General features: G+C 49.0%; 1 pseudogene; it reads left to right on the top strand.

Moving 5' to 3' along the window:
* The first annotated feature begins 18,774 nt into the window (after positions 1-18,774).
* Positions 18,775-21,116, top strand: LOC147696966 (uncharacterized; annotated as a pseudogene).
* Positions 21,117-21,387: the final 271 nt, after the last annotated feature.

Here is a 21,387-nt window from a genome sequence, read left to right as displayed (position 1 = left end):
GCATTGACAAAAACAAACAAATATTCAAACTAAGACACACCAACAACTCCACCTATATAAAAGGCCAAAATCCATACCATGATCCTTTGCAAATTCAACAGACCTGCCAGCAGAGTACACCACTACACTGCACTGAAACATACACCCACATCCTACCCACTACATAACCTGCACAACATTAGCACCTCTCAAAAAGCACACTCACAAACACCCATCATTACTTTTACTCACTCACCCTCATTTTCACACTCACACCCACATCCATCTCCACCACCAGACATTACCATGCCCCCAAAAAAGAATCCAAAGTTCACTGATAGTGAGTTCGAAGTCATGGTAGATGAAATCCTCCGAGTACAGCCACAGTTATTTGGTGCATTGGTCCAACAGACCCCGTCCCAGAAAACAAAGGTGTGGGAGAGGATTGTGGACAAGGTGAGCTTGCCTGCGCACAATGTACAACATTAGGAGCAGGTGGTATGACATACGAATGATGGTCAAGAAGCTCATTGGCAAAGACCAAGCCCTGAGCCAGCGCACTGGCGGTGGCCCTCCTGAAAAACCTGTGCATTTCACTTCCTGGGATGAAAAGGTGCGGGGAATCCTCCCACCGGTGGGCATCCGTGGATTATCCGGAATACCAGAGCCTGGTGAGTACACAAAGAACTAATCTAAATTGTGAGGCAATAGCAATCCACACCCACAGACAATAATGTCAGGGGGTCAGTGAAACTATTCACTGTCATCAAGCCACATCAACCCAAACAAAATATCCTGTGATGTGTCTGTCAGTTAGATCAACACAATACCAGCAATGTCCCATGAACATGTAACAATGCCAATACATGTACAAACGTACTGACAAACACAGCAAGGATTTGGCTCCAAACAACAACAAACACTGTCAGCCATCTTCCTAGCACAGTTACACTCACTCCCAGGGAAGCAGAGTCCCAGGAAGGAAGGTATGGTCCGCTGGAAAGGTGGGTGTAGTCAAAAGCATGATGGGAGTCGTAGTCACAGCCCAAAGTCCACATACCACATGGACCAGGAATAAACCCATGCACTATGCTCACTTCACGGGGAGTGGAAAAGTACTGCCAAGATGGCTGACACTGGCCTCTGCTGTGGGGAGCACAAGGCCCTGCTGGGAGTAGTGCTCAAACAAACACCAGGCCTCTAAGCCTTGGAAAAAGAACAAGGGTGCTACTAGGGCCGTTTAAATCTATACAGTGTTCCATGGAGGGCCTCAAAAACAAGGCAAAAGGCCTTGAATTGTACCCTCTGTCTCAACAGGAGCCAATGCAGTTTCGCCAGGGCTGCTGGCGCATGTGCTCTCCTAGGAAGCCCCAGAACGAACCTAGCGGCCGCTGATTGCATTGTTTGGAGCCTATCCAGCAAGAATCCAGGGGACTCCAGCAGTAGGGCATTACAATAATCCAACCTACTAAGAATCGTACACCTTGCCACTTGGGCGCGAGCCTGAAATGGCAATAGTGGCAAGATCTTCCGTAAAGACCGCAGAATAGCAAAGCAGCAGGCGGTCATTTTTTTGACATGAGTCTCCATGCTGAGCTTCTGATCGAGCATAACCCCTAGGTTACGGACTGATTCCACTGGCCGCACTTTAGTCACTGTCTCAGGAGGCCAAAAATTCTCTGGAAACGGACGGGAGATCTTTTTCCCAGCGCTAAAAAGCACATCCGTCTTCCCAGCGTTGAACTGAAGGGAATTGTTCTTTAGCCAACGTGACGTATCCCGCAGACAGTTGTGGAATACCTCCACCGGTGTCGATTTCTCTCCCTCAAAGGAGAGGATCATCTGTGTATCGTCAGCGCAATTTATAATCTTGATTTTATAGACTTTAATAAGTGAGATCAGAGGTCTTAAATACAGGTTGAAGAGGATAGGGCTAATTGCTGATCCCTGTGGCACCCCGTATGGAACGGGAGAAAACGCTGATTGAAAGGGGAGCAGGGACACTGCCTGCTGTCTATCCTGCAAAAATGACCGAAGCCACATCAGAGCGCTACCTCTCACCCCAGCATCACTTAAACGGCCCAGCAAGATCTCATGGTTAACCGTATCAAAGGCGGCAGACATGTCTAGCAGAATCAGAACCGCTGCCTGTCCCCTGTCAGCACGCCTTTGAAGCTCGTCCACGGCGGTGACCAATGCCGTTTTGGTCCCATGAGCCTGCCGGAAACCAAATTGATCGGCCTCGAGTAAGTGATGCTGTTTCACATGTTTGGAGAGGGTTAAACTGACCAAACGCTAGACAATTTTGGCTGGGAAAGGCAGCAAGGAGATAGGTCTATAATTCTTGGAACATTCCGGGTCTAAAGAAGGCTTCTTTAACAAGGGTGATATCACAGCCTGCTTCCACTGGTCTGGAACAATACCCGTAGCCACAGATTGGTTACAGATCAGGCGGAGAGTCGGAAGTAGTTCCTCCTCAAACTCCTTCCAGATCTTGTGTGGCACGGGGTCCAAAGGAGAACCAGAAGAAATCCCACTTGCCAGCCCACTAAAGGCTTCTTCCGTAAGAAGTGGAAACTCTAGTAAAGGCTCACCCAGCGACCAGACTGGATCATTAATCTTATCTATGGGAAACCCACGTCCGGTGGACGCGCGGCAACCGATCTCCGAGGCATCCTGCAAGTCCTCAATGATTAACTCGATTTTCTCCTTGAAAAATTTGGCAAGATTCTCACAAAGTTCCTGAGACGGGGCAATGGAGTTCCTAGAGCACTCCGGGCTAGTAAGACTATTTAGTATGTTGAAAATACTCATAGAGCTATTGGTAGCATTACAAATCGAGGACGAATACTAGTCAGCCTTAGATTTCCTGATCAGACTCTTATATTCCACGACTTTACGCTTCCACTGCACCCTGCTAGGTTCCTCATATTTACGACTCCAGCTTCTCTCCGCTTGTTTACAACCCCTTCAAGTTTTTCAGCGTGTCATTAAACCAAGGGGCAGAGATTTTCCCCTTGTAACTGCGTACTTTAAGGGGGGCATGAGAATCCAGCACCGCCGTAATCCCTGTGCAAAGTGACGCATAGTTCTCCTCAACTTGCTTATCCAAAGCAAAACATTCTCCCACATTAAACACCATGTCGGAGGGCTTCAATCGAGCAAGAGCCTTCCAATCTCTGCACACAAACTCCTTAATAGCCTGTGGAGCCTTTGTCAGGGAACCCTTAATATTGACATAAAATTTGACGAGGGAATGATCTGCCCAGTCCATAGGCAGGATTTCCCCCATAACCAGCAGGTCAGGAACAGTAAACACCAAATCAAGGAGGTGCCCCGCCTTATGAGTAGCTTCTGTGACTTGCTGACAGAGGCCAAAGCTTTCGCAAGAGTGAAGCAGATTTAATAGACCTACGTCTAGGGAGCCATTAAACCAGAGGTTAAAATCCCCTAAAAGTATCAGCTTGTGGTGGGAAGCTGCCATAGTAGAAAGGGTAGTTAGTAGCGATTGTTGCTGCTGAACGCTAAAAGCCCCTGGAGGTCTGTAGCATAAAATACTAGTAAAAATAGTCCCGGAACAGCTCTGCATAGATAGGCCCAGCAGTTCCGTTCCAACAGTCGGGTCCATGTCAATGGTTCCAATATTCCAGGTAGCTTTATAAATGACCCCTACCCCCCCACCCCTCCCATTAGACCTAGGAAGATGTAAAAATTTAAAACCAGAAGGGCACGCCCAGCCGGGGTCAACCAAGCAGTCAGGGCGAGTCCATGTCTCCGTCATAAACACGACGTCCAGCTTGTGTGTCTCTATCATCAGCTGGATCTCCACGCTATGCCTTGGCAGGGACCTCACATTCAAAAGCCCACACATCAAAAGATCGTCGGCAAGAAAATCAGCCCGTGGGTGGGCTGAGTGCACCAGACTACGTATCCGCTTGTCTGCATAAAGCTTATCAATATCTAGGAGAGTCTCTCTAGGGTACGAGGGGCCGGATAATTGTCGCTGTTCCTCCATGTGAACAAAAGGGCAACATTATTGGCACTGGGCGCTTCCTTAGCGCGGACGGGCGCAGACGGGCTTGCCTTTGGCGCGCCTTCGGCGCACCGCCGGCGAGCCCGCTGCGCACGCCCGCTGCGCGTTCGCTCCAGTGTTGATTTTATGGAGCCCAGAGCGTGTATCCCCGACCACTAGAACGTGGCCCAACTACCCCCAAGATGGCAGGTCCGCTCGCACAGACGGACCCAACCAGGGGAAGGCACCCAAGAGCCTCAGGAGACCACTCCGGTCCACCACGAGGTAAGGCAGTGCAAACTAGCAATATTAGCAGCAAGTAGCAATTTTAGCAGCAAGGAATAAATTTAAAACACGGACCAAGTTTTATAAAAAATAGCTGCAATTAAAATCAGCAACAGCTTCCAAAGTGCACGAGCGTGCTGACAGAGCCCTGCCAAACACGTCAGCCACCTTAAGAGCCAGGTTAGAGTTTGCACGCTCGCTCCAGCAATCTTTTTATGGAGCCCAGAGGGTGCATCCCCGACCACTAGAACGTGGCCCAACTACCCCCAAGATGGCGGGTCCACTCGCACAGACGGACCCGACCAGGGGAAGGCACCCAAGAGCCTCAGGGGACCACTCCGGTCCACCATGAGGTAAGGCAGTGCAAACTAGCAATATTAGCAGCAAGTAGCAATTTTAGCAGCAAGGAATAAATTTAAAACACGGACCAAGTTTTATAAAAAATAGCGGCAATTAAAAATCAGCAGCAGCTTCCAAAGTGCACGAGCGTGCTGACAGAGCCCTGCCAAACACATCAGCCACCTTAAGAGCCAGGTTAGCATACAAGACCTCTGCAACTCCCTCGCCACATTCTTCCACCGCAAGATCGCAGATATACACAACAGCTTCGGACCCCAGACTCCGCCTCCAGCCACAAAACCAATGACCCCCACCACCAGCCTCAGCGCATGGACCCCCATCAGCACTGAAGACACCACCCATGTCATGAACACCATCCACTCCGGCTCCCCCTCCGACCCATGCCCTCATCATATCTTCAACAAAGCCGACACCATCATCGCACCCCACCTCCGGAACGTCATTAACAGCTCCTTCACGTCAGCCACCTTCCCCGGAAGCTGTAAACACGCAGAAATCAACGCCCTTCTAAAGAAACCAACAGCGCACCCCAAAGACCTCAAGAACTTCCGCCCCATCTCTCTCCTCCCCTTCCCGGCTAAAGTCATCAAACCGACCGTCAATAAACAGCTGACCGCATTCCTCGAAGAAAACATCTCGGTCGACCCATCCCAGTCCGGATTTCGAGCCAACCACAGCACCGAGACCGCCCTCATCGCAGCCACTGATGACATCAGGACCCTGATGGACAACGGAGAGACAGCCGCTCTCATCCTCCTGGACCTCTCGGCAGCCTTTGATACCGTCTGCCACCGCACCCTAATAACCCGCCTCTACAACACTGGGATCCAAGGAAAGGCCTTGACCTGGATCACATCGTTCCTCTCCAACAGAACCCCCAGAGAGTCCGCCTCCCTCCCTTCCGCTCCGAAGCCACCAAGATCATCTGCGGCGTACCCCAGGGCTCCTCACTCAGCCCAACCCTCTTCAATATCTACATGAGCCCCCTCGCCACCATCGCATGCAAACACAACATCAACATCATCTCCTACGCCGACGACACCCAACTGATACTCTCCCTCACCAAAGACCCTCTCACCGCCAAAGCCAACTTCCAGGACGGAATGAAAGATGTTGCAGAATGGATGAAGCACAGCCGTCTGAAGCTCATCTCGGACAAGACGGAGGTCCTCATCCTCGGACAATCCCCATCTGCCTAGGACAACTCCTGGTGGCCCACGACGCTGGGCACCGCACCGACACCCACGGACCACGCACACAACCTGGGCTTCATCCTGGAATCCTTCACTCACGATGACCAAGTAAGTCAACGCAGTCTCGTCCTCGTGTTTTAACACCCTGCACATGCTCCGAAAGATCTTCCGGTGGATCCCCACCGAAACCAGAAAGACGGTCACCCAGGCCCTCGTCACCAGCCGACTGGACTACAGGAACGCCCTATACGCAGGAACCACAGCCAAACTGTAGAAACGCCTTCAGCGCATACAGAACGCCTCCGCACGACTCATCCTCGACATCCCTCCCCACAGCCACATATCCGCCCACCTAAGAAACCTGCACTGGCTCCCCTTCAGCAAGAGGATCACGTCCAGGCTGCTCACCCACGCACACAAAGCGCTCCACAACATGGGCCCGAGTGCCTCAACAACCGCCTTTTGTTCTACACCCCCACCCGCCAGCTCCGCTCCACCAGCCTCACCCTCGCCACCGTCCCACGGATTTGCAGAACCACCACCGGAGGAAGATCGTTCTCCTTCCTGGCAGCGAAGACCTGGAACTCCCTCCCCGCACACCTACGACTGACTGAGGACCATCTCACCTTCAGGAAACACCTCAAGACCTGGTTATTCGAGCAGTAGCGGCACCCCCCCCTCCCTTCAGCGCCTTGAGACCCTCACGGGTGAGTAGCGCGCTCTACAAATGTACTGATTGATTGATTGATTGCATACGGGTCCCATGAAAGGTTGCACTCTGTCACCGGATTGTGTTTTTTCGGAGGTCACATGTCACCAGGCAACAGCCAAAGGACCCTGTGAAGGACAGACATACAACAGTATTGTTATCACAAAATGACTGCATACATTTACAATACACATTACACACACAATTCCCAAGATTTGTGTAAAAAACTTATGAATCATGTCAACACTGTTTGGGAGAACATACTAACTTGAAGGACACATTAATGCAATGATCATGTCAAGTAACATCCAGCCACACGTATATGCACCAACATTGCACCACATAAACATACATCAGGCAAGGGAAAAACCTAGACAACTGATCACTGCATACTCACAATTATGAGAAAAAGTTGCTGATGAGCTGAGTCCGGACATCCCCCTCATCCTCACTCGCTACATGACCCAGACCTGTATCCTCCTCTGCTGATGGTTGATGGTCATCATCATCTTCGATGAGAGGCACCTCCTCCCTCACTGCCTTGTTGTGTAGCATGCAACACACAATAAATATCCTGCATACCTTTTCAGGTGTATATTGGTGTAAAAGGGTGACTAGACAACCAGTGACCAAAGACCCTTTTGTGTTGCCCAGCGGTGTCGCCTCTATTACCCACAGAATATTAATCAATGAAGAGGCAGGCGCTGGAGACTGAAAGGCAGGAAACGACGGTTTATTCTCTCCGGAGGAGAACACATCAATTCAGACAGCAAGTATCGTTACGAGGTGCTCTAACCGCATCTCTGAGGCCTGGCCTCTTATACAAAGATTTATTGTTTTATTACATGAAACACATATTTGTCAATACTTTGATGTACGGAAAAGCATCCTAGGAATCCCCGCTTCAAGCTCGTTCCCACACGTTTACAGTTGAAATCCCCACCCCGGTCACAACAGGTGATGATTATCGCGCAGCTGGACATTCCGCCGATTCACGGAATGTGTGGAGTTGATCGGATCTCATGGGGTGAAGGGTGTTCGATCGACTCGAGGGTCCTTTGATAGGGGGAAGCTTCCTATTGTACGGGGGTGTGATAAACAGTATCCGCAGGGCCAGGTGGCGGCCTGGGAACAAGGGAGACAAACGGGCGCACAGGAAAAGGGGGTTTGTATCAAAGGAATTGGGACCATGAAAGGGGTGAAGGGAGGTGTTGCGCTGGGAACAGGATGGGATTCCGAAGCAGAGCTGCGCTGAAGAGGGGTTTATGACCCGAGGCATATGAGCGCGGGAGGGGGTTGTCAGCGTGTGAGGGATGCCTGCGAGGCTAGGAGAGAGAGAGAGAGAGAGACGCGCTGGCTATCAGCGAGGGCAGGGAGGCCATGGTGCTTAAAATGGCTGCCGCTTACGCGCACGGCATGTGAGCATGTGAGAGCGGGAGTGATCAGTGCGTGGGGGTGTGCGTGAGGGTGAAGAGCCGTGCTGGGGGTCAGGGGTGTGAAGAGGGTGGTTCTGATCAGGGCAGCTAAAGTGGTGGGTGTGTGCGACAAAGAGTGTGGCATCGGAGCAAAAGGGAAGATGGCGCAGATAATGTTCACCAAACCGTATTAATTTTCCACAGTCCTCCCTTTAACATTTTTAAGACATCTTGCTGGCCTATTTCCTATCTATGTCTACTGTGGTGGTCATAAGTAAGGAAGTGAAAACCCAGGCGAAGAAACTGTACATAAACATCACATTTTAAAATCTTTTCATCTTAGTGGGTGGGCTCATCGTTAAGCTCGTTGCAGGAAAGTCATAGTAATGCAATATCAGACAAAAATTATATAGTGAGAGCGTTGGGTACAGATCATAGATGCTTATAGTCATTCGGAATAGGAACTGATAGGTTACCACGAAAGTAAGTTCTTTTTGTACTCGGTTGGAGCATAGTCAATTCAACGGTGGTTGGGAGAGAAATGTGACATAGTAAAAACAATAATCAGGGTTTCCAGTGTCTTATGGTCGTGGACCATTATTAGTGAGTTCTCAGCATTCTTTGTCGTCTTCTGTTGGCACTGTTGAGCACCTGCATTACAATTCGTTCTTTAGTAGGAATGTCCATGTGGGTTGAGCCATTGGAGGTCTGCGGGCAGGAGTGTGTCTTTGTTTCGTTTTGCCAGACCTTGTGGGAGAAATACGTTACGGTTTTGGAGCAGGTGCATTTTCTTCCATAACCCAGAGCATGGTCATTAGGAGAAGACAGAAAAAGGATTGTGATGAAGAGTGTAATTGTCTTTGAGCTGTGGAGTCTGTCTGTCCTTGGGTCTCTGTAGTGGGTATTTCCTGTTGCTTCCATCATCTTCAAGGTGCTCGGTAGCGGGCAGAACCACAGACTTCGTTTAGCTTCTCTTTGGGGTGACCCTTGGTGGTGTTTAGGTCATCGTTCTGAGATTTAACACAGTTCGTGGTCTACTTAGTCGGAGCTCCCTCCCTTTTGGCGCAGGAAATACCCTTCTCTGGATGGCGCAGTAGGATTTAGAGGATGTTGAAAGTTCAGGAGGGGGGTGTGCAAGTAGTCCTTATGGTAGGTCGGAGGAGGAGGGGATGGAGCAGGGCCAGATCGGGAACAGGCCAGGGGGACGGAAAATTTAGACAGGCGGGTCCATAACCATGTTCAGAGAGCGGGGACTTTTCGGCACATGTCGATCATAAAGCAGGGGCCTCAGGTCAGCCCTTTCCTTTCATTCTGTCAGAAACAGTGCCTCGTCCTGCGACTCCTTACTGTTGCGGTCTCGCCTTGGCCAATGTCGCTGATGTTCCACGATCTGCAGTCAGGCCGCGTGCTCCCACATCCGGTCTCTTTCTCCTCCGACAGTGGTACCCTTAAATGAGTTTGAAAAGACAGTCTTTAGAGATTTTGCAGAGGAAGGTAATCACATAAATCTATTTCTCTCCCAACACTAAGCAACTGGGTAAGCATCCGTTACATTGAGGTTGTGCAGCCAACGTATAAATAATCGGTGATAGGTTTGCTGGGTTTCCTACAGCTTTTCTTCGTGACTATGTCTTTGGCGTTCTGTTGGTACTACATTCATTGTCGTGGAACGAAGTCTGATACTTATTTACTGCATTTTATCACAGTCACGTCAATTCTTCTGGCAGAGACCCACTTTCCTAGTACGAGTTCTAAGGAGCTTATGCCGTCCTTCAGGGCTTTGTATTTTACAAAAAAGTGCAACGTGCTATTCACCATGGTCTGATAGGTATTTTCATAGGCTAAATTATTTTTCATCATATCAATGCATCCTATCTTTCGACAAAACAGTTTACTTTCAACAGATTTTTCTGGCAACAAGTTCTTTCATTTTTGACTTAATTCTAACTTCGCAAACATTATTCTAAATTCTACATAGTTTCTTACAACCTGGCTACTTTATTTAAAAAAACTCGGGGCTTGCGATGACTATTCAACTCATCCTTGGGGTGAGCGAGGTCTAACGGAAAACAGCTAGGAACATAGCGAACTGGGGCAAGGGACATTTTTCAAACTTTCGTCCAGGGCAGCTGATACAAAACTGGGGGCATTCTGGGAAAATGGGGATGTCTCGATCACCTTTTCTGTTTGGGTATTGAGATAACTTCGGGACGGGGAAGGTCGCGTTTACCAGAGACATTTTTATCATGGATGCCACTGACAAGCAGTTCCCTCAAAATGGGTCAGATTAGGGAACCTTAGTCGTCTTACCTGTCCCTTTCTTATCGGCCAATCTAGGTTTCATCAGTATTTAGCAGAAAAGGAGAGGTAGTAACATGGTATCGATGTAATATATATATTTTTTTTTTAAGACAAATTTGTGCAAATACTTGTGGTATTTGGAGCCAATTAGGTGGTGCACCAGGGGTAGTGGTTCGCCAATTAGGTGCCAGTCGCTAGGAAGAGTGAGAGTGTGGAGGAGAGAGAGAGAGAGAGAGAGAGAGAGAGAGAGAGAGAGAGAGAGAGAGAGAGAGAGAGACAGATAGAGAGAGAGAGAGAGATCAATAATAGGCTAAATAGTACACGTGTGGCATGGAGAGTGGCCGTGTGCTATTTAGGCTATTCAGTGCATTACCCAACATGAGACATTTCGGGTCTGTGTTAGAATGTAGAAAGCATGCAGTTTGGGACAGAAGAGCAGTACGCCGGGTACATAAGAACATGCATTGAGTTGGGTGTTCTTAGGTGCCATCTTGCAGCGTAGTTCCGCTTCGTGTATCGGACATGGAGTGGCTCCAGATCTTTACTATACCCTAGTCGTGATTCCAATGTAACCTGTAGAGGGAGAAAAAGGAAGAAAGGGAGGGGGAACAACATTCGAGCATATCAAAGGTACGGGTACGAAAGTTCTTTACTTACCACATACTCGTCTTATCTCCTCGGGATATAATCCCTAGGGCCATGGTTTCCGAAGTCAAGGGGGGGCGGGCAGTGTGATAGGTTGTTCATGGGGGGGGGTCCGAGGGTGGCATTATAGATCGTGTGTAGGGAAACGCTGAAAAGAAATCAGAGGCGTCTAGCGCGACGTATCTGGTTTGTAGATGTATCCAGCTATCGGGATCCTTAAATCATTCCCAACGCTGTGATGTTCTAAGGCATATCAGTTCTTCGGCCAACCCTGTCCCTTAGTACCTTCGAGCATCATACCTTTATAACATTCTAACATTCATACCGCTTCGCTTTTACCCATTCTCAGAAGTCGAGGTCCTTCTTCATGCGTTAGTTCCTGAGCTTAGTCGCATATTTGGAGGCAGCGTATCATACCTTAGATTCGATCATCAATCCGGGGCCGAACAGCCATTTTCTAATAACCTTAAAAAGAGAGCAAAATGGTTGCGCACAAAATAGTCCTCCCGCCAATTCCCACATTTACAAAAGTATGCAATACCTGTTCATAGCTTGGAAAACCTTTATTTGTATAATCGTTCAGTAAGTAAATATGTGAGTGCAATCGTATTTGGCCGGAAACGGCGATGGCTGAAGCACATACAGTAGGGGGCTATTTTGCGGCATTTTAAAAACATTGAAAAAACGTCTACTTAGTTATTTGCAAGAAACTAAAAACGTCTATTAATAATTGAGGGATCAGAGGGTATTTATTTCATAAATTGAAACACAGTCAGACTAATTGTAATCACATTTCCTAGATGTATACCGTGGGCGTGCGTCATAAGCTACATTATGTATCGGCTACAATAAATATCATAATAAATCGTACATTGAAATCGACATTTTAACGGGATCCTTTCAAACGTTCGCCAAGTGAACCCTCCTCCCTTTTTCGTCAAGTGTACAAAGGTTCACATACATATCTCAGAACATCAAGTCTTGTTAGTCAAAGAACACCACGAGGTGTTCGTAAGTTCCTATTGATACCGGCGCCATTTTGGGCGATGTCGGGTTGGTTGCACCAGAATCCCTTTCGGCAGTTCAAAAAACTGTGCTAACAGAGGGGCTGGTAATGTGGGCCGTCAATCAAAAGGGGAGGGAGGTAGAATCTTCCTTACCGGGTCACGTTGAGGTTCAGCCGGAACTTACTCGAATCCGTTAGCCCACAATAGTTTTGGATGATTCAGACCGAAGTTGGTACTGACACGAGAGCACCACCATCTTGTGGCTATGTCGTGGTATCAAGGCAGTTGTTCCCCACCGGAAGCCTGTGGATGCCGAGGGCTTCTGGGACTCTGGTAGAATCTTCAAAGCCGTGGGGATGTTGTCGGAGGTGGGGGCTCGTGCCCAGGCAGGCAAGCGCCCGAGTTGCAATACCGGACAAAGTTACTCCAGCGGCCTAGACCCGCCTTCCAGGGGGCCCAGACGCCATTTTGAGACCCTGCAGCAGCCGCCCTTCGTCGCGTCTTCAAGAGTGGAAGAGACTTCTCTGGGGCGAGAAAAAATGGAACACCGTGTCGTTGGAGCAGGACATTGGCTCGGGGCACTAGGATGCAGCTGTGGCGCCTCTACCTGGGGAGGTGAGGGAGGCTCGTTCGCGCCGCCTCCCTCTCCCAGTGCATTCCACGCCGTTCCTTCGAATCAGGGGCGCACATGATGACCACCCTACACCCCTGACTCGGCGAGTACTCTGGAGGACCATTGCATGTCCGGTACTGCGCAAGTATGCCCGTCGGACATTGCATGTTCTGTGCTGCGGAAATAGGTCCGTCGGACATTGTATGTTCTGTGCTGCGCAAATAGGTCCGTCGGACATTGTATGTTCTGTGCTGCGCAGGTATATCCTTTTGCCCGGCTGGAGGACTTCGGCGCCGGGCCGGATCGGAGAAAACCAGGAATCTCAACCGCTAGACCATATGGGAGAAGAGGATGGGACGTGCCGGGCCCGTGGAGCCTCCTGTACATTCTCGCCGGCGACCTCTTTGGTCTATGGCTGTCGGCAGGCCCCACCCCACACGTGCTGTGTGTTTCACTTTCCGGATGGGCGGGACCGCTGACCTGTTGCATTTTGGGAACTTCCGGAGTGAGCGTAATATGTTTTGTATTGCTCCTATTAGTACAGTTTTACTTAGTTTTTCTATTTATCGTTGGTCGTGTGTTATCTTTATTGTAATTAAATCTTAAATTATATAACAGAGACTTGGCTTCCTTGAATCTTTTTACTAACGGGGCGTTGTCTACGCAGGCCTGTAATTGCCTTTTGTTTTTCAGAGTGGGGGGGGGGTAATCAGTCCCAGAACTCCAACATGTCATTGAAATTGGTCTGACGAAATCTGTGCCATCGGGCATAATCAAACGTTGTAGTCCTATCTGTCCTGTCCGTGTTAGTCTGATTCGTTTTTGTCTCGCGCCTTTTCCCTTTCTGCCGGCTTGTTATTTCTGTCGGCCCTCCGCTCTTACCTATGTTCCGTAGAGTCGGGCATTGGGCTTTCCAGTGCCCGAGTCTTTTACAAAAAGCACATTGGTTTTGCCTTAAGTCTGTTCGCCCTGCGCGTATTGTCGGGGGGTTACTTTCGGGTCGTTGTGTCTCGGGTTTGTCCTGTCGGTACATCCCTTTACACTGTTCCCTTTTTGTGTCTAATCTTTGGAACTGTGTCGTCGCTGCCCCTTCCTTTTTCCTATCAGACGCTTGGAAGGTTGTCTGTCGCGTTTCTTTACCTACTCTGACTTTGTCTCTTTCCTTTCGTTGCATTGCTTCTTTGCGCCACATGCCGAGACTGTCGAGCATAATAGGCGTTGTCTTGCTACTACGAAGGGCTATTTCTAACGTTTCTATTTTGTCAAAATCGAAGGATCCTACCAGTGGCCACTGACTTTCTTGATCCCTTTTCGTATATTTATGCCACAGCTTGCTATAGGCTATAGCGATCAATCCATGCTTCATGAACATGTCCTTATTAGGGGTGCCTTCCAGTGGAGCCGGATGGTTCATCTCTAATAAGCGGTCCGGGCTAAACAGGCTACCGATCAGTGGGGAGAAGACAGGCATGACGGATCACAATGGGGATAATAGTCAGCACTACCTATCTTATCACTGTGTGCAAAGACTAGACAGAATATTTCTATTCTACGTTGTTTGCAGGCAGTGAATACCTCATGAATCAATATCGAGCAGTTAACGTTTGGTCAAAAAAATGGTCAATAAAAATGGTCAATGGGGAGAATAAGTAGGCCCGCAAAGGTCTGCGTTACCTACCCTTTCACTATCTGCACAGAGGGAACCTATTCTTTCCTGTTTGCAGACAGAGAATCTCCAGAAAACAATCCGTAACAGTTAATCAATGGGGAGGGGCACATGATCAGTGGGGGAGAAAGATAGGTACGACGGATGCGTTACCTATCCTTCACTGTTTGTAAAGGGAGAGCCTGTTGTTTTCTCCGTTTGCAGACAGCGAATCTCCAAATAATTTAACAAAGAGTAATACTAGTATTTTTTTACAATCAATCAAACAATTTCTTAATTCGTCGTGTCTACACGACCTTACCCGGACCGCATGGACAGTTTCTTGTCTTCCGAATCCAGCGCCCGATCGTCCTCTTTTCTTCGTAATCCTCGCGGCACTCCTGATGGTTCCCAGTCAGGACCGTAGATCACTCGAGAGAGGTCTGTTCGGAACCAGTGAAGTTTGGATGATCGGCTGTCAGACGAGGGTCTATCGGACAGGGTACCTCCCGATCGTTGCAGTCGTTCACTCTGTCGTCAGGACCTCTCCCACTGGATCCACGAGTCGCTGATGGGCCCCACGCTTGGGACGCCAATTGTAAAAGGGTGACTAGACAACCAGTGACCAAAGACCCTTTTGTGTTGCCCGGTGGTGTCGCCTCTATTACCCACAGAATATTAATCAATGAAGTGGCAGGCGCTGGAGACTGAAAGGCAGGAAACGAGGGTTTATTCTCTCCGGAGGAGAACACATCAATTCAGACAGCAAGTATCGTCACGAGGTGCTCTAACCGCATCTCGGAGGCCTGGCCTCTTATACACAGGTTTATTGTTTTATTACATGAAACACATATTTGTCAATACTTTGATGTACGGAAAAGCATCCTAGGAATCCCCGCTTCAAGCTCGTTCCCACACGTTTACAGTTGAAATCCCCACCCCGGTCACAACAGGTGATGATTATCGCGCAGCTGGACATTCCGCCGATTCACGGAATGTGTGGAGTTGATCGGATCTCATGGGGTGAAGGGTGTTCGATCGACTCGAGGGTCCTTTGATAGGGGGAAGCTTCCTATTGTACGGGGGTGTGATAAACAGTATCCGCAGGGCCAGGTGGCGGCCTGGGAACAAGGGAAACAAACGGGTGCACAGGAAAAGGGGGTTTGTATCAAAGGAATTGGGACCATGAAAGGGGTGAAGGGAGGTGTCGCGCTGGGAACAGGATGGGATTCCGAAGCAGAGCTGCGCTGAAGAGGGGTTTATGACCCGAGGCATATGAGCGCGGGAGGGGGTTGTCAGCGTGTGAGGGATGCCTGCGAGGCTAGGAGAGAGAGAGAGAGAGAGACGCGCTGGCTATCAGCGAGGGCAGGGAGGCCATGGTGCTTAAAATGGCTGCCGCTTACGCGCACGGCATGTGAGCATGTGAGAGCGGGAGTGATCAGTGCGTGGGGGTGTGCGTGAGGGTGAAGAGCCGTGCTGGGGGTCAGGGGTGTGAAGAGGGTGGTTCTGATCAGGGCAGCTAAAGTGGTGGGTGTGTGCGACAAAGAGTGTGGCATCGGGGCAAAAGGGAAGATGGCGCAGATAATGTTCACCAAACCGTATTAATTTTCCACATTGGAGGGCCCCTCCTGTCTTATCCAGGCAGCAGAATCTGCTTTTCAGGAGTCCAAATGTCCGCTCTATCACTCGCCTGGTCCGCCCAAGTGCTTCATTGTAACGTAGTTGTGCTGGTGTGACTGGGTTTCTAAGAGGTGTCAGAAACCATGGCATGTTGGGGTATCCAGAGTCATCTACATACAAACAAACAAACAAACATGTCATGGGTCAGGAAAGAGCGTTAAATTCCAAAATTTTTAAAATCACACGGCAAACAGAGATTATACACCGACAAGCCAGGCACACTGGTTCTGCAGCTGTGACATCATCTGTGGGATCTTGCTATTCCTCATGATGTAGGTGTTGTGTGCAGAAACAGGAAAACAGGCACAGACATGTGATATTGCCATGTCCAGAAGACATACCACCAGGGCATTAATGGAGTGGAAATGTTTCCTGTTTCTGTATGTCTGTTTATGTGCGTGTGGTGGTACCAAAGCCAAATGTGTACCATCTATTGAGCCTATAACATGTGGCATCCTTCCCAGTGCATAGAAGTCAGCCTTTATTCCTGGCATTTGTTGAGGAGTTGGAAATTTGAAGTACCTGTCCAGATGACTCAACATTGCCTTCAAAAGATCACGTAGCACACAGCTCTGATATACCACCAACACCAGCCACAGTGTATTGGAAGGTTCCGGTGGCAAAGAAATGTAGGGCTGCCATCTTCACCTTGGGGGTCAGTGCAGAAGGATACACCCGTCTAGGTGGGGCCAACTGCTCTGCCAAATTCTCAATCAGTGGTCCTGTGAAGCGGTAACGTCGGATGCAATCACGTTCATCCATGGTTGCAAGGTCTGGGAAGGATCTATGGACATTTGCCCTCCTGCAGTATATAGGAAATCAAAGAAACATTGTCAGTTCCCCTACATATGTGGCAATGACCATGCGAAATGGCACATGCTACATCATATAAAGACACAGCTGAGTAAGGTGTGCACAATTCAGCATGGACAGATATGCCAACTATGTGCCCCTTAGCAAACATTTCAGCTCCACATGGTGATACAACAAGTGCTATGCTATGCTTTACTATGCTGTTGTCAATCTATGGGCTCTGTCACAGTACATCTGAACAAATGTCAATTACCAAACACACACCTCAGTGACTAGTGAGGATAGATGTGTTGGCAAAATGACATGTGTGTGTACGTTACACACACAGGGATCATGTATTGGCACATGGACACAGTCAGTATGTAAAGCATGATGTACATGTACCAACATAACCATTAAACACCCATGATGTGCTAACAGGCCTGTTTGCAGGGCAGATATGGATATCTGTGGCAAACAGATACATCAGCAACTCACATGCCAAAATCAGATGGATATTGGAATGGATTAACATCTCACAAATACAATTAGGTCCATGTGCGTAGCACTACATGCAAATACTCAGGATGCACCCCACAGAGCAAGCTCAGGAACACCCTGAAACACACAGTACATATCATGTGCAATTTCATTTGTATGTCATGAGACGAAGTGCCCATGTAACTGTGCCCATGCCACGGGTGTTGGTCAGTAAAGTTCACACTCACAGTAGTGAGGTGCAACAGACACAATGCCTTTTTGTCACGATGTAACATGGCACATCCTGGTAGTGTGTGCCACAATGGGCAACATCAAATATGATATGTGTAGACATGTACCCACACATGTAATGAAGCCTGGAATGTGATCACATGTACCATGTGACAGGCTGTCAGTGTGTTGTAGAGCACCTGAGTCCCTGCCAAACAATTTTGGTTGGCATCCTTTGGCCATTGACTGGAATGGAAACATACACGGGTGTGATTTCGCTAGACGCGCCAGACAGTTAGGGACCAAGGCGTACGCACACATTGTACATTGAATATAATGGAGACATAGGCGGGTGTGATTGCACTAGACGCGGCGGACAGTTAGGGACCAAGGCGTACACATGCATTGTACATTGACTGGAATGGAGACATATGCGGGTGTGATTTTGAAAGACCCGTCGGACAGTTAGGGACCAAGGCGTACGCACGCATTGTACATTGAATGTATTGGATACATACGCAGGTGTAATTTTGCTAGCCGTGTCAGAGAGTTAGGAACCAAGGCATATACACGCATTGTATATTGAATGTAATGGAGACATACACGGCTGGGATACGTTTACGACTCGTGTGCACAGAGATTCCGTTGGCTCACTGCAACAATTTTTCAAAGTGAATGGTTTCATGATGCAGAATATTTGAACATCGCGGATGGTGTGTCCGATTCGTTAAATGGCATGGATTGGGCGATTTTGGATAATGCGAACTACTCTGACCTATCTCTTTGGACGCATCTAACAGATTCTGCCTCAGCACCACATATATAAGGCTGTTTGGCCTCCAGATACGTCACTTGCCTGCACTACATGCTATGGGATTGAATCTCAGAACACCACTGCTGCTGTCTCTGCATCCCCTGTGTCCGGCAATGGCACGTACTGTGGAGAGAGCACCATCATTCACAGAGCAGGAGAACCAGGCCCTGCTGGACAGCCTCCTTCGACAGTACTGCAAGCTGTATGGGAAACCAGGGGAGTAGGTGAGTGTAGAGTCTAATGCCTTTTCAATTGTACATGTTATCTGACTGGCACTACTGCAATTGTGAACAGCAAGGGCAAGCATGCACACTCAGTAAATGTAAGTCTCAGAGTGTTTTGATGCATGTACTGTACTTGTGCAGTGATGGAAATGTGTAATTTGGCATGTTTTGGGTTTCCAGCCACTGTTTCATGATGTGAATGCAGGCTTGCACACAGGACAACTGCCCATGTCCGGGCAGTTTGATCAGTAGGGGTCTTCAGATGCAGCATCCGCCACTGCCAGAAGAGGTGGCAGGACCTTCATGGCTGGACCCAACGGATTGCAAGAGTCCAGCTGAAGCTGTCGCCTCCTCGCAGGAGGGGCAGATGCCGGACCCTGATGCCCCACATGCTCTGTATTCTAACGGTGGTCTTCCGAGACCTGGATGGGCAGTTGAAGGCCAGACAGCAGCAAGGAGGGGGTAAGTCCATGCCTTTTTGACGTATTGTGTATAACCTGTAGTTTGCACTCCTTCAGTCTTGTTACACTCCCACAGTCTGTCTGTGTGCTCAGACAAGTACCATGTGGCTATATTTTGTGAAGCCCCATTCTCATGTGATGACTAGGTGTGTCCCTTACCCACTTTGACATGTGTCATTTGGGTTGCGTGTATTTGCTGTTGTCCGAGGGACTGATGAGAGCCACATCTGCAACACTGACATTTCAATCATGGGTGAGGATATTGTGTGACATGTTTCAACACTTTGTTTCATAAATGACCTGTGCTCTGGGAGTGCTCCCCATATATGCACAAATTGCTGTTGTGGGTCAGCATAGCAGTGTGAGGTATTGGCTACACACCCATAAGCAGTGTATGAGTGTAACAAATGCTTAGTCACTGCATGGTGCTACAAGTAATCCCATGTATCACATGGCCCATGGACAAGTATGCCTACTCCGGTCATCTGAGACACTCTGGCCTCCTAATCTTGGGTGTAAGCCAACACTTTGCCCATTGTGAACGTATTTATCATGTGTCTGACTCTGTGTCATGGTGGACTGGCATAGATTTTTGTAGTTCATAAGTCTGCTATATGTTTGTCATGGACAGACAACAAACATGTGGTTAGTGGATCTGAACACAGGGCAAAACATATGTGTGTAGACACGCATCTGTGCATAATGGTGGGTTGAACTGATATGTGTAATCAGCCTTACTATGTCCCTGTGAGGCCCTTATGTGTTCAGGTATCCATAGTTGTTGACTTACAAACTGAAATGTGTAATTTTTATAACGTGGCATTTTCAGATTCTCTCAAATGTGTGTAGCATGTGGTGACCATGTATACTTGACCACTACCGGAATTCCATTCACAGTGCGAACATAAGTGTGGCACGGTGCTGACTGTGGAGTCGGCATGCAATGCCCGGGTTCCGGAGTCAGTACTGAGTGATTTACCAGACAGGCCTGTGTCCTTGTGTTTCATAGTAAAATCTGAGGCATGCTGTCTTGGAACTTGTCTGTTGTCCTGCAGCCATACTGTTGTATATTTGCATTTCAAGACATGAGGCCATCACGGTGTCTGGGAAAGGAAGTATGTTCATCATATCAACAATGAGCTTGACCACACAAATGCTGTCCCAAATGCAGCGTCAGTGGCCTGAGATGAGACGTGTGTAATGACACATGACAGTAACCATCAGTGCAGATCAGACAACTGGGTAATCAGTGAATGCCTCCCCATGTGATGACTGACATCATTCATACTATGGAGTGATGGGTCCATTGCTAGCATGTCTATGCAAAGCATGGTTTACTGGCAGACTGATAAGTGCCAGGTTCACATATCTGTATTCAATTTAGCAGTTGCTTTTAAATGATGCAAGGGCTTGCACAGTGATGTGTTGCATTTAAGGTCATGTGTCCAGTGAATAGAGGTGACTGATGTGATTCTGTTTCTCCTCCTTATTCACAGCATCATCGGCAGATACTGCAGGGGACAGCTCCATGGACCCAGAGGAGGCACAGAGCCAGACTGGTTCCAATGTGGAAGAGTCTGAGTGACCCAGTGGCACTGAGGGTGAGGGGAGCCACACTGAGGGCCAGTCAACAGCAATTACCTCAGCTGAAGACCCCTCCAGCTCCAGTGGAGGCCAGTGTGACAACACCACAGAGCACAGATAGTGAGTCTGTCCCCGCCACCACCACCACCATCTCCACCCTCCCAGTTGCTCCCGGCCCTGATGTCCATGGAGACTCCTGTGTTAGGGAGCATGTCTCCTTCAGTCCAGGCACTGCACCCCTGGTACCTATCTCACTTGCTGCCCTGAGTGTGGAGTCTGTGGACTTGCTGAAGCAAATCCATGTGGGGCAGACATCGATGCTCAGTGTCCTCCATGCTCACATTGGTCTATAGACACAATTGGTCTCATTGATGGAGGTCATCTCAGCAACCATGTCTGCCCAACAGTGGATCAGTCAGTCCATGGCCTCCTCACTTATGGCAGCAGTGTCCCTCCTCCAACAGTCCCTAACCCCATCTACCTCTGCACCATCCACAATCCCCACTACCCTACCGGACCAACGCACACTCACACAGGCACCTGCACACACAACAACAGACACAAGCAGCACATGGCAAGGGCAGCCAAAGCAAAAACGCACAAGCACGCACACTCAGGAGACTGATGGCACACACACAGGGGATAGGGTACAGACACAGAGACAAGCATCCACAACCACTCCGTAGTCCTCAGATACCTCTCCCTCCAAAACCTCTTCCCTTGACTCACCTGCAACCCCCCCCTTCACAGAAGCTCTTCCTCTGTGAACTTTGCCTCTTCCCCACAAATACATCAGGTCCAACTCACAAGGGGAAGAGGAAGCCAACACAACCAGAGGGTAGACCCACCCACCCCTGCACACCCTTCCCCAAGAGCAGGGACACTGAGGACCCCAACCTCAAATCGAGTAGGAAGAGCAAGACCCCACCACAATCCCGCACTCCCACAACACAGTCT

This window comes from Lissotriton vulgaris, chromosome 8 (assembly GCF_964263255.1).
Source record: "Lissotriton vulgaris chromosome 8, aLisVul1.2, whole genome shotgun sequence".
Lineage (NCBI taxonomy): Eukaryota > Metazoa > Chordata > Amphibia > Caudata > Salamandridae > Lissotriton > Lissotriton vulgaris.
The sequence above is the reverse complement of the archived record's forward strand: the minus strand, read 5'-3'. Positions and strand labels throughout refer to the sequence as shown.